The sequence below is a fragment of the Labrus bergylta genome, chromosome 10 (assembly GCF_963930695.1).
Source record: "Labrus bergylta chromosome 10, fLabBer1.1, whole genome shotgun sequence".
NCBI classification, from domain to species: Eukaryota; Metazoa; Chordata; class Actinopteri; order Labriformes; family Labridae; genus Labrus; species Labrus bergylta.
The window spans coordinates 10,593,191-10,605,492 of record NC_089204.1 but is presented as its reverse complement, the minus strand read 5'-3'; the positions used below and the strand labels follow the sequence as shown (position 1 = coordinate 10,605,492).

At 37.7% G+C, this 12,302-nt stretch overlaps 1 protein-coding gene across 1 annotated transcript in view; it reads left to right on the top strand.

The window, feature by feature from the left end:
• The first annotated feature begins 998 nt into the window (after positions 1–998).
• Positions 999–12,302, top strand: part of usp54a (ubiquitin specific peptidase 54a) — a 62,063-nt gene continuing 50,759 nt past the window's right edge. The window contains exon 1 of the mRNA XM_065959391.1: positions 999–1,231. The gene's annotated coding sequence lies outside the window, so the exon portion shown is untranslated. The remainder of the gene's footprint in view (positions 1,232–12,302) is intronic.

Genomic DNA, 12,302 nt, shown 5'->3' with positions numbered 1-12,302 from the left:
AGGGCATGACATATAGACTTCATAGAGCCAGCAAAAAACTGCTTCCTAATATCTACAACATAACTCAATAAGGAATCTGCTGAATCTGTGGTTTTGTATTTTTGTGAAGGACCCAATGGTGTTCACAGCTTTATGTCAGGTCTAAAAGATAACAAAGGGAAATCTGGATGTTAGGGGAATGTTAAGTTTGATAGTCCTTCATCCTGAGACATTTAGCAAGCATTGTTGTTGGATTTTGAAGATTTGATTGTTGAAGAGATCTGTGATAGAAAATGTATTTGTTAAAGGTTGTATTGTACGATTTGTAGGCCCGGGACATCTATGTTGCCTGAGAGTATTCATTTTAATGGGTGCTTGTGACACTTTTTGGTCTTTTTTTAAAACACATGGTTCTACAGTAATTGACATATTTTGCCCTTTTCTTTTTTGCTGAATATTATTTCCCTCATGTCCTGTTGACCTTCATGACAGTTATCTAGTTCTCATCAAGATTCTGGAGCACTATTACACACTTTCTGTGTGAAAAACAGAATATATCTTATTTAATCTCTCTAACAATCAATCTGAATTAAAAAATGTCTGCTTATTCTTCATCATGTTTCTTCTGTTTTAGTTTCTTATTTATTTGAAACATTTTAGGAGGAACATTAGAAACTGCTGTACAGCTCCTGCAGCTCCTCAATTACTAAAAGGTGGACTCACACAAGAGACAGACAGCAGAAATTATACAGATCATTACACCTTCCTTAAAAACACATCCTTAAAAATATTAAATCAGCAGCTTTAATACATCTTTAGATAATCCTTCTATCCCCAGCGGTAGGCTATCATTATTATTAGAAAGAAAATCACCTGTTGTTTCTGCCCTGAAGCAGTAGCTGACACTTCCCCTTTAAGAGATCCAGGAAGTGCTTGTTAGCGAGGGGGCGTTGGTGGGGGGGCTGGGCTTCCTGGTTCAGGGGTGGTGCTTTGTGAGGAAACAGGTGTGTGTGCTGACAGGGATGATGTCATTCTTTGGCTGAGTCACCTGGGAGACGGCGGCTGAGCGGACCGTGCACAGAGAAAAAGAGAAGAGAAGGAGGAGGAGGAGGAGGAGGAGGGAGCTGCTATCATCACTCCTGTCGTTTAATTCCTGAGGAGGTGTCGGTGTGAGGAAGGAGTCCCAGCAGAGGAGGAGGAAGAGGTGGAGGAGGAAGAGGAGGAGGCTATTTGAATACTGCTGATTGTCAAGGTGAGAGAGAGACTGACAGAATGAATGAGAGAGAGAGAGAGAGAGAGAGAGAGAGAGAGAGAGAGAGAGAGAGAGAGAGAGAGAGAGAGAGAGAGAGAGAGATAACGTGTAGTTAGATAGTAGCTTACATTTATCTTTCCTCCTCTCTGTGGAGGAGCCACCTCACCAAACTGAATTCATTTAATGAACACTTTTACCTATAGGCTGTAACTTGAATTTAAACCAGAGGGCCATGCTGGTGTTTCAGCTCAGTTAATGCATGTTCACATGTGAACATGTTCACATGTTCACATGTCAAGTTAATGGACACCCCTACTTACAAGTTTCTTTTCATTTCCCTTGAATACTTTTTTCCCCCCTTTTTAGTGAAATGCTTCAATCTCATGCCAGTATATGAATTCTGGAGCTGAACATGAACTCATTTGCCACGTGAAGTTTCACCTCACGCTGGATCTATAGCATGATAGTGTTTTGTGTGAGTTGATGTTGGTGTCTGTGGAGACATGAAGCTTGTTGGCAGTTCTGTTGAAGATTGATGAGGAGGAGGAGGAGGAGGAGGAGGAGGAGCAGACAGTTTGAGAAGGCTGTGATTTCTCCAGCTGTACTTTTGGTAAAGTGGTCAGTCCTCCTTTGGTTCTACGCCACTCCCCGTTTCTCGTCTCCCTTCTGGCTCTGAGTCTGTAGATGAACGCTGTGTTTGTTGTGTATTCAGTTAACAGTTTAGATCTCATTTCCTAAGCCTTGAAATCTGACCCTTCACCTGATTCACCTACGGCAACTAGACGGTAATAATGAAGTCACTATACCAGAATTTTAAACTCCTGCAAACTGTCTTTATTCGATCAATATATTGGCAGCATTCCAGCACCGATATGCATTTACAATCTAGAGTGCCACCCCCTCTGTTCTCTGTCTTCTGGTCAGACATAAACTCCTACGTATTCATGGGATGCTGCCAAATGGACTTGAGTAATGTCATGTTTTTTTTTTTGCTAACCTGTGAATGTGAACCAATATTCGCTCCTCTCTTTCAACGTGTAGCAGTTGTAGGGGAAGCCTCTGTACACCCACACAGGTGTTTTGAATTCATCTTGCTGATAAGACCAGGAGGAGTTTTAAATAGCTGGTCCTATGATGTAATAAGTACCAACAATGATGATAACAGGTCGACAGGCCCTGGCGAGTAGTAGCCTATCTATAATTTTGACAACCTCAGACTGTATGCAAGGGGAAACTGCTAGCTTAGCTTAACCTAGGAGAACATTCACTAAACATCCTGAGGCTAAAGCGGCCCTATTCAAGTCAAATCTACCAACAAAGTTAAGGCACAACACAGTATTTCCAGTTTCATGTAGCCAAAGTATAAAAGTAAATACAGTTAGTAGGAAAAAGCAGACTCAATGAACAAGAACCATAAGTACTGTACTTAAGTAGCCGACAGAACTTTAGTCGATGTTGGTTAATTTCCTAAACTTCTTTTCAATCAGCCGACACCAGACTTCCTGTTTAGCTTTCTGTTAAACTCCTTTTCATTTTTTGTTATTATTATTGAGATGTCTGTCTAATTAATGTCAGGCTTTTACATAGTCTAGTTTGAGTATTCAAGCACATACTGATGCAATAGGAGGATTTAAACAGCGTGGTCTCCTTTTACATCTGAGGTATAGTTTCAAACCTTAACGGCTCCTCAGATGTAAATATTGGAGTTTGATTAAATTCTTCTTGAAAATGTTCCTTCTGCCAACCGTTACTTTCTTTACAAACTGTAAAGATACACATGTTCATTTCATGCTAATATTAGTTAGCCTTTCTATTTATATTTCCATTATAGAGTATGTTAGCATCACGTTATGGCACCTCATCTTTACTTATGTTGTAAGTGCAAGGCAACTACATATACTTGTGTCATAGCAAAGGAGCAGTGTTCTTTTTTCCCCTTTATTTTCAGTTTTATAGTTATATCATTTTTTTTTAGAGGACACTGTTCTGCCAAACTTATCATGCAGAATAGAGGAGCTTTGAAGGTAGCACAATGGTGACAAATAACATGAAGATGTCACATTGTGCTGTGTGTCTGTTAGCAGCAGGTTTAAAGAGGCGCAAAATGTGTCAAACAGCAAAGTGCAAACAGGTGACCAACAGCCTGCAGACTCCCTGACATACACACACACACACACACACACACACACACACACACACACACACACACACACACACACACACACACACACACACACACACACACACACACAGCCTGGGGCAACTGTGCGTGTGTGCGTGTGTGTGTCTGTGTCTGTGTGTGTGTGTCTGTTACCATCATATGACTGGGAGAGTAAACAGTAGATGTAATATGGGAGACGGTGAGAGTGATGTCATGCAGGAAGTGGACATAGTGAGATAAGAGCACACAAGTTACACACAAACACACACACACACACTAATGAGGTAACTGTATCATGGTGTGTCATGGTAGTTTGGTTAGTGTTCAGCTGCTTCAACCAAGCTTTCGATGGTTGATTTGTTATTTTGTCAAAAAAAAAAAGTTCCTCGTTTAAATGTGAGAGGAAAAATTGATCCACTCACCTAAACTTAAATTTCCAAGTTTCTATTTGAAACGTTTGTCTTAAAGTTCACTAAAAGGCGACTTTGTTGAACTTCAAACTGTTTATTTGTCAAGTTTGTTGATGTTGAATAGTCCCTGTGAGCCAATCAGACTGTCGTGCTGTATAAACAATATAAAGCACAAAATCCTTTCCCTACACAAAAACTGAAATCTTTCAGAAAACGCTGCCTCCTGCATACTCCAGACTTGATTAGCTTACTCAACGATTAAATATCCCCGCCCTCGCTAGTTCACCCCAGAGTTCCTAGTAAGTTAGGTAAACTCATCATAATTCATGTTTTTATTAGTTTAGGCCTGCAATGCCAGTTCAATGTTGTCTCTAAGCTGTAATGACGCCCCTACCACTCTCTGAGGCTCTTGCTCTGGTTACTGACTAAAGCCATAATGCTCTTGCCAGATGTAAACCAGCAGATGTAGACAGAGGGCGTCTTGAAGTGGGGAGTGGTTTGGCAGAGTTTGAACTAGAAAATGGTGATACAGTTTTATGTCTGGTTGTGTCAGGTAAACCTGGAATATAACGACTGGAGCTGAAGGTAACCTGCATTTACAGTAGATGTCAATCTGCAAGGAGGCCCAAGGCTGGAAATGTCAACACAGCTTAGGTTAGCCAGAACTATTTTGACATAGATAACCTGCAGGTGCTGTCTGTTTTTAGCTTTGTTAAATAAGTTGTTCTCAAAATAAATGGTTTTCCCTGTGTGTTTTTTTAAACTTCAGAGTACTCAACTAGTCTGAATTCAAATTTGAATTTAAATCGATAGGGAAATTAGTTTCATCCCTACTCCTGGTCCCGTAATCTAGACCAGTATAGACACGATTAAATACAGGTGATATGATGAGCTGAGGATTGAATGAAAGATAACTGACCAAGGTTTACAGTAAACCTTGTTTGTTTAGGTTACAGTTTCCCGCATAGTGTTTTTTTGTGTGCAGCCTGCGCCCACAGGCACGATTAAAGTATTTGATTTAGTTCTTTGGGATGATGGATTTCATTCCTTTTTGTGCCTATGTACCTCAGAGCCATTATTGGCAGGTGACAATGTCATTGATCTTTAGTTTGAGCCTGTAAAATAGAAAGTGTTTTCAGACTGGTTTTTTGGTGACTCACATACACAGCACTTTTAGTCACAAATGTGCACGGACACTGGAATCGCTGTGTAACAGTTTCTTTTAAGTCTTATAGTGGTATCTTATGAAAAACAATAACAAAATTAATACAGTTTGATGACACTCTGCATTACTGTGGTACAACACTGCCTCTCTTCTCTGCTGTTTACATTACTTGTTATCATACCAAGTCACTTTAATCATCACTTGTCACTTTATCTTCATTCTCTGCAAATACTGTCTCAGTTCCCTGCATAGTTAACTTCCTCATTCATTTTGTACTGTATATGCCCCATGTTTTTATTTTTATTTATCTTATCTATTCTGTTTAATGTGTATTTTGAGCTTTCTTATCTGTGCTGCTGCAATGCCCCGAAAAAGAATGATCCTATCCTATCCATTATAAAGCATTGTAGGATCATGGGCTTGTTTTCATGTTTTTCTGTTGTTATAACTGTATTTTCAAAGGTAAATGGCTGCTTGCATGTGAGATCTGTTTTTTTTTCTGAGGATCACTGGTCTACCCCAGCCTAAAAGCTGTATTGGTTGTGGTCATGTTTTGTTTTAGTCCGTGGGCTCTGGGTCATATCTCAGGCTCTTTCCGTGGGTTACAAGTCTATTTATCATTCTGTGAAAAAGCTATGTGGATCAGAAACATCAACATTGCATGTATCCCTATTTAACAGGGATACATGCAATGTCAAACATTGCTTTTTATGTAAATTACAAAGTAGATGCCATGCATACAGGTTAGAAGGGGTTAATTTGCAGTCAGGGTTTGTGTAACTGTTAATGATAAGGGATGAATGTTTGTATTAATACTTTGTTCCAGAAGAGTCAGATCCCAGGCAGATTTTTCTGTGTCCATTTAGTGTCACAAAGCGCTCTACATGTTGGTTTAGGTTATGGCACATCATATTCATCCTCTTTTAACCTCTGGTATTATAACCTTTTCTTGTCTCATTTGGTCCAACTGTTTGTTTGCATTTACCAGAATCAGCTCATGTGGTTGAACAGATTTCAAAGAGCAATAGAAAATCTTCCTTCAACAATAATTATCAACACAAACAAATGTAAACAGTTTGCTGAATATCTTCCACACTCTGAGGCGTCCTCTGGTGTTCCTCGTGTGTCCTTGACAATCATGATACAATAAAATGTACAGTTTGTAGTTACCTTATAGTGAGTGCATTAAACATATTGTGTAAAACAGGTCAAAGTTGTGTTACTTGAAGTTATAAGATTCAGCGATCTTAAGAATTTTTCGAGGAAAAACAATTAATGGCATCAAACCGATTTAAACCACTATCTGAAAGTACTTTTTCTGAGCTAAGAATCGAAGTAAGAAACTCAGAAAACACAGACAAAATTTGGCCAGCTGGTCCAGGAAGTTGATAAATAAAATTGAAATAAACTAGCCTGCAAACTTAAAAATTAAAAAATTAAATTAAAAGTAAAATTAAATTAAACAATGTTCTGTCACCTTAAGTACAATGACATTTTTAAAGGAATGAACCCCCACAATTTTAAGAAATATACAACATATGCAAAGTTGTTCTTTGATGACTCAAAAGAGCAATTTGTAACTCTGACATGTAGCGTTAAAAAAATTGCAGTCCAAATCTCCAATATTTATCTTAGTTTTACCACATTTCTGCTCAAGGAGCTTATCTGAAAAAGGAGGCTTTTTATGTCGGGTTATATATGAACCAGTTCTCTTGCCTGCTTCCATCGCTGCAACACCTGTTGGTTTGCTGTTTGCCTGGCAAACTGAGGTGTTTCCAAAACGGCCATGTGTGGATGGCTTAAAACCGCCTACCTTCTCTGGTCTAAACAAAAACAAACCATTCTGCACCGAAATCTAAAGTTAGAAGGAGGACATACTGGCTGCTGCAGTGTTAACAGAGAAGCCAGCACTTCAACATCGTATGTTTCCTTAATGTCTGATGATATAGTAAGGTCAATGTATGATTAAATTCAGTAGATATCGTACACATTGATCCTTTAATGCAGGTATGTCACATGTACTTTTATTTTAAGGGTCCAGGTACTTTCCCCACTGATCACCGTGAAATCTGCTTTTGTAATCAGTGTTATACACATGTCATTGTTTGTATTAGTAGTTGTTTAGAAGTTTTTAAAAGTATTTAAGCAAGAGTAAAGCAGTTCACACACACACACACACACACACACACACACACACACACACACACACACACACACACACACACACACACAGAGTGCAGTAATGAGCAGGAAGCTGCAGCAGGTCAGCACCGTTTTGGGCTGCAGACTCTTTGTATTGTAATGACAGCAGCTTTTTGTGTGTAATGTGAATGAGAGCGGAGTCTTTGCTCTCACTTCACTGAGCTCTTTGTTCTTTATTACAAACTCTAAATCACTCTTCCATCAGGAGCAAGAGGAACAGTGACCATGAAACAAACTGGGACGACATGGAAATGACTCACTGTTGTGTTTGAAAACAAGACCTGACAGCACAAACTGTTCTTCACAGTCCGTTATACAACCATCGCCTGTGATCGGAAAAACAACAACACAGTCATCCGAGTGTTTCAGTAAACTGCAATTAAGATGAACTCATACATTTCAGTGCTGATAATGGTAACAGATGATTTTTTTAGTTTGTGGCAGGTTAATTATTTGAGTATATGTACGTACATTTCATTAAAAACAAAAGAGACAAAGTTATAAAAAAATAGATTTTGTCTGCATAGAAGGGATTAAATTAGGATCAATAAGATGATACTTTTTTTAATATTAAAAGTCATAATGTCAGGAGTGACAGTGGTAATTTGACATGTTAATATATGAATAAATAAGTTAAAAATGTAATGTTGTTGAAGTGATGGATACAACCAATATTAAATACTATTACTTTATTGTCATGAAATGGCTTTTTTCCTGTGAAATTACCACTCTATCATATTATTTTATTCAAATATTACACATTTAGCCGGGATGTAAATAAATAATATAATAAAATAAATGTTTGGGTACTGTATAAACTTCTGGGCAACTTAATATCAGACAATAATCTGCCTCAGTTTTAATTATAATGCAATGATATTGTATTAGTCTTTTTTGCTAACAATAGCCAACAGCTCTTTACTTTTTGAAGTAGAACTTTTTCACCCAAAACTTTGAATTTAAATAATTAACTTTTTATAGCATTATCACTTCCTTTAGTGAAAACATGAGAACAAGGTGATTATTTGTCAGAAAAACCTTTTTGTTATCAAATACGTTACATTTTTGGCTCTAAATTAATTAATGCACGTTGAAAATAAAAGCACAACACATTTCCCTAAATGATCTTGTAGCCTCCATCTGCTTTTTACGCTGACATTTTCTTTTGCCGTTGTAGACCTCTATCCATCTTAACATGCTCCAACAATGTCTGTCTAAGTGCTGTGACCTTTGACCTTTCATGTTGTTGCTGTTCCATAGCTCATTCTGCCTGGTCCAATCCTGTACAGTGTCGTTTTGTTAATTTCCCCTCATGGAAAAACAGAAGGATGTTCTCCACTTTTTGGACTTCTTGAGTCCAAATCGATTATAAACCATAATCCTTTGCCAGTATACCCAAGTTTGTTAATGGATTTATAGTGCAAACTCTGTAAGTTGATAAATGCATCTTTTAACCGCTAAGATAGATTGATATTCAACGCTAAGTGAATCAGAAAGTCACATTCATATTGGCTCAACAGAAGCAATATCTCACTGAAAAAAAAAAAGAATTCAGAAATATTCTTCTGTTCTCTTATGTCAAAGCTAGCTCACAAAGTCATGTTAATCATGTTCAAGTTTGCTAATTATATCTGGTTGAAAAGATGTCAAACCAGCAGGATGGATTGGCTTCACAGTTTAGCAAATCTAGTGTAGGATCCAAAATGAGTCTGCCGACTAAAGTCTGTGACCACAATCGCTCGTCAAACAAGTAGTTTTGGTTGCGTATCAGAAACCAGTCTCTTATTATGTTTTCAAGCATCATCTCAGAGTTGTGTTGCTGATATTCGTGAAGGTCAAACACTGATGAACCATTTAGTGTTTAAAATCAGAGGATATGTTTGACTCATAGCTTCTCAACAACTTCCTGTCAAATTTTCCTTAAAGCTCCAGTGACAAACTTTCCGTTTGTGTCGGTTTTAGCTGTCCCTTGTGGTCAAAGCAGGGCCTGTACTTGTTAAATTTTTTAATCACTGTATTACTCGCTAGCTGCTGTGGAAAATGCTAAGAAAGGATGTTTCTTTAGTGTGCTGTTAGTCACTGCTGTTTCAGACATTAAAATGTACTACAAGGAAAAACATCTTTATGCTGACCTTTTGTTGTTGTTGCCTTGTTAGATCATATTGAGACATCAGTATTCATATCAATGAGTTTTATAACCTGCAAGAAAACTACTCACAGTGGCTTAACATTTTTGTCAACAAATTCATGCGCTTTGTTGACCTTCTGACCTTCCCTGTGGCGCCACCCTCAGGACAAACATTAGACAGATGTTTTCAGGGGTTTTCTGAGTGTGGTGACAGCTTATCTTTACCAGATAGTAGCCTGTTTTCTAAACCTGCTCCAACAATGTGAGAAACATACACAGTGATGAACGTCATCACATCATCGCTGCTGTCTTTGTCACCCAGCTGTGGAAATTCTCACTAAGGGGTGGAAACAGGGCTGGACCTTTTCCACAGCTGGAAACTCTTCCAGAGTAGACAGCTTTAATATGAGAGCGTCAACTGTGAAATAAATAGTAAAACACGCACTGTTATTTAACCGGGCAGTCCCATCCCATTCTGTGCAGGTTCATTCACAAACCAAAAAGGAATTAAAATGTGTAAAGTGTAACATTAATCCAAACATGCTGTAACATTCACAGAGCACAAACATTAGTAAGGGACATTTCCTGCATGATCTATGTACACACACTTCCTGGCATGTGAGTGTTAAAACAAGCATCCATCTGACAGTCACAAGACTTTCCTCCTGCTTTTTCTCAACATGCTGCTGTGATGCTCACCACACTTCACCTTTACTTTTTTTTACCTTATTTTGAAAAAATCTTGATGTTTATTATAGACACATAGAGGATCATATTTAGTTTATCAAACAACAACAACTCAAAGATGTATCAGGGTACTTTAGTACTTAAATATTGTTTTTCTGATCTACACAAAGAAGTCACGTCATCACCGTCAGGTTGCCAAAACTTTAGGAAGTTGCTGCTATAACAGTCAAGACATTTTCCAGTGCATGTCTCAGTGAAAATAAATCAAAACGCGTTGTCCTTATGATCATGTGCAGATTAAACAAGATATAGATAGTGGTGATTGGTGAACATTTAGAGGTGCTGACAAGCACATTTTGTTACCGCTGTTTTTAGTCACTCAACCATTTGATCACTACTGCTCTTTTTAAACTTCCAGGACATTTTTTTCTCTGACATCATATTGAGGGCGAAACTCAAATCCTGTTACAATGTCAAACTGCTCTGTTTAAAGTTATCCAAGTTGGATTATACTGTATCTTACAATTACTATCATTTCCCTGCTTACCGGTTTGATGTGCAATGGAAGAGACAATAAATAGTGAACATTTAGAGGAAAATCAGGCCACGTTAATGGTTTAAACATATTTAATAATCCATAGCTAATGTAAGACAACAGCTAACGACAGACGTTACCCACTGCCAAGCCAACATTTACTTTTTAAAATAATTTATAAATGATATACCTGAAAGATGTAAAACCTTGTCTGATGTATTTAACTAGCTTCAGGTGATGTAGGCTAGGAGATGGTTGATAGCTAACATGAGCTGTTGTGATTTAGCTGCCTTAATGACTTTACAAATATACTGTTTTGATAGCTCTAATGACAGTCACAATGGCTTAAGTTAGCATTTAACCAAAAGCTTAAATTGCCATCGATTAACCAACTAGGAAGTTGTCCCCTTCCTATTGTACAGTGTTACATCAAACAGTAATAGTACTGTCATGCCTTTTTATGGCTGAAGGTATGTTATCTGGTAAGAAGCTAAACGCTAACATTAGCTGTGGTTGAACCATGGCTAATGGGTTATCATATGATTTTTTAAATTTGAAATAAGCACGGTAACCCTCCTGATTTTTTTATCATCTATTGTCTTTTCAGTTGCCCATTTATCTAGAGGCAATAAAATGATAATAATCATCAAATTCACTAAATCTGTTAGACTTACAACCTGGAACACAGCAGTACGACATTATTACAGCATTTAAACATTCAATGTCCTCCATGTGAATATGGTCAGTTTTCAAAGATATTTCTTTAGTCACAATATTTACATATATACAGTATATACATATGTAGCAAACCACTATGATTGTATTAGATATTTTTTTTACGTCTTTAGACTTAAAACAAGCATCAAGGGTTTTGTACAGTAATTTGACAAAACCATTGAATATACAGGAAAGGACCCGTTACTTTGGTCTCCACTCTCCATATAATATCTCTTTATTTCAGTGTAAAAAAAAAGAGAGGAAAAGGTGGACCTCAGCACCCCAGAAGAAGAGTAAAGTTTTTATTACAAGATAAAAATATCCATAAATGAATCTATGGTTTATGGTTTATGGTTTATTTACGTGAGGGCTGAGGAGCATCAGCTCCAACAGATGTCTGTTAGTAGTGAAAAATTGTTTATACTAAATAATACCTCTTTGTGCTTCTTACAACTGTATTTAGACCGTTTCAACCCAGTTCTGCCCCGTTTGGTCCTGTTCAGCCCTTTTTTATAGAAACCAGGCTGAAGAGTTTACAGCAGAGGAATGTTTGAGGGCTGAGCTGTGGTTCCAATCTGTTCTCCACCCAAAAACACATGAGGCTGACTGCTTCTCAAGTTTTATTTCATTAAGCATCATACATTTATTTTTAACCACAGTTGACTGTGTGCCATCTCTCTCACATATTTCACACTCTTGTTTATTTTCTTGGGCTTCTTATGAAACTTTGTTACCCTGGGAGATTTGTCTTTATAAGAAAAAAATACTTATTTTGTTTTTTATTTGGAGGACTCCTGGTGAGATACATTTCCATGTCTATGATGGAATAAGTTCAAATCCTAAATGTGAATTAGTCAGAAACCTCTCAGACCATATGAGGATTTTGTTTCTTTTTTTAAAGTTTATTTTATTGGCTTTTCATGTCGTTTATTTTGGAGGAAAGGATAGAAATGGTAGGACATTGGGAGGAGAGAGTGGGGAATAACACTTGTAAAAGGGGTGAGGATGACGAAGGCGAACCCGGCCACTCGCTTTGTGGGCTACAGTCTCCCTTCATGGGCACCCA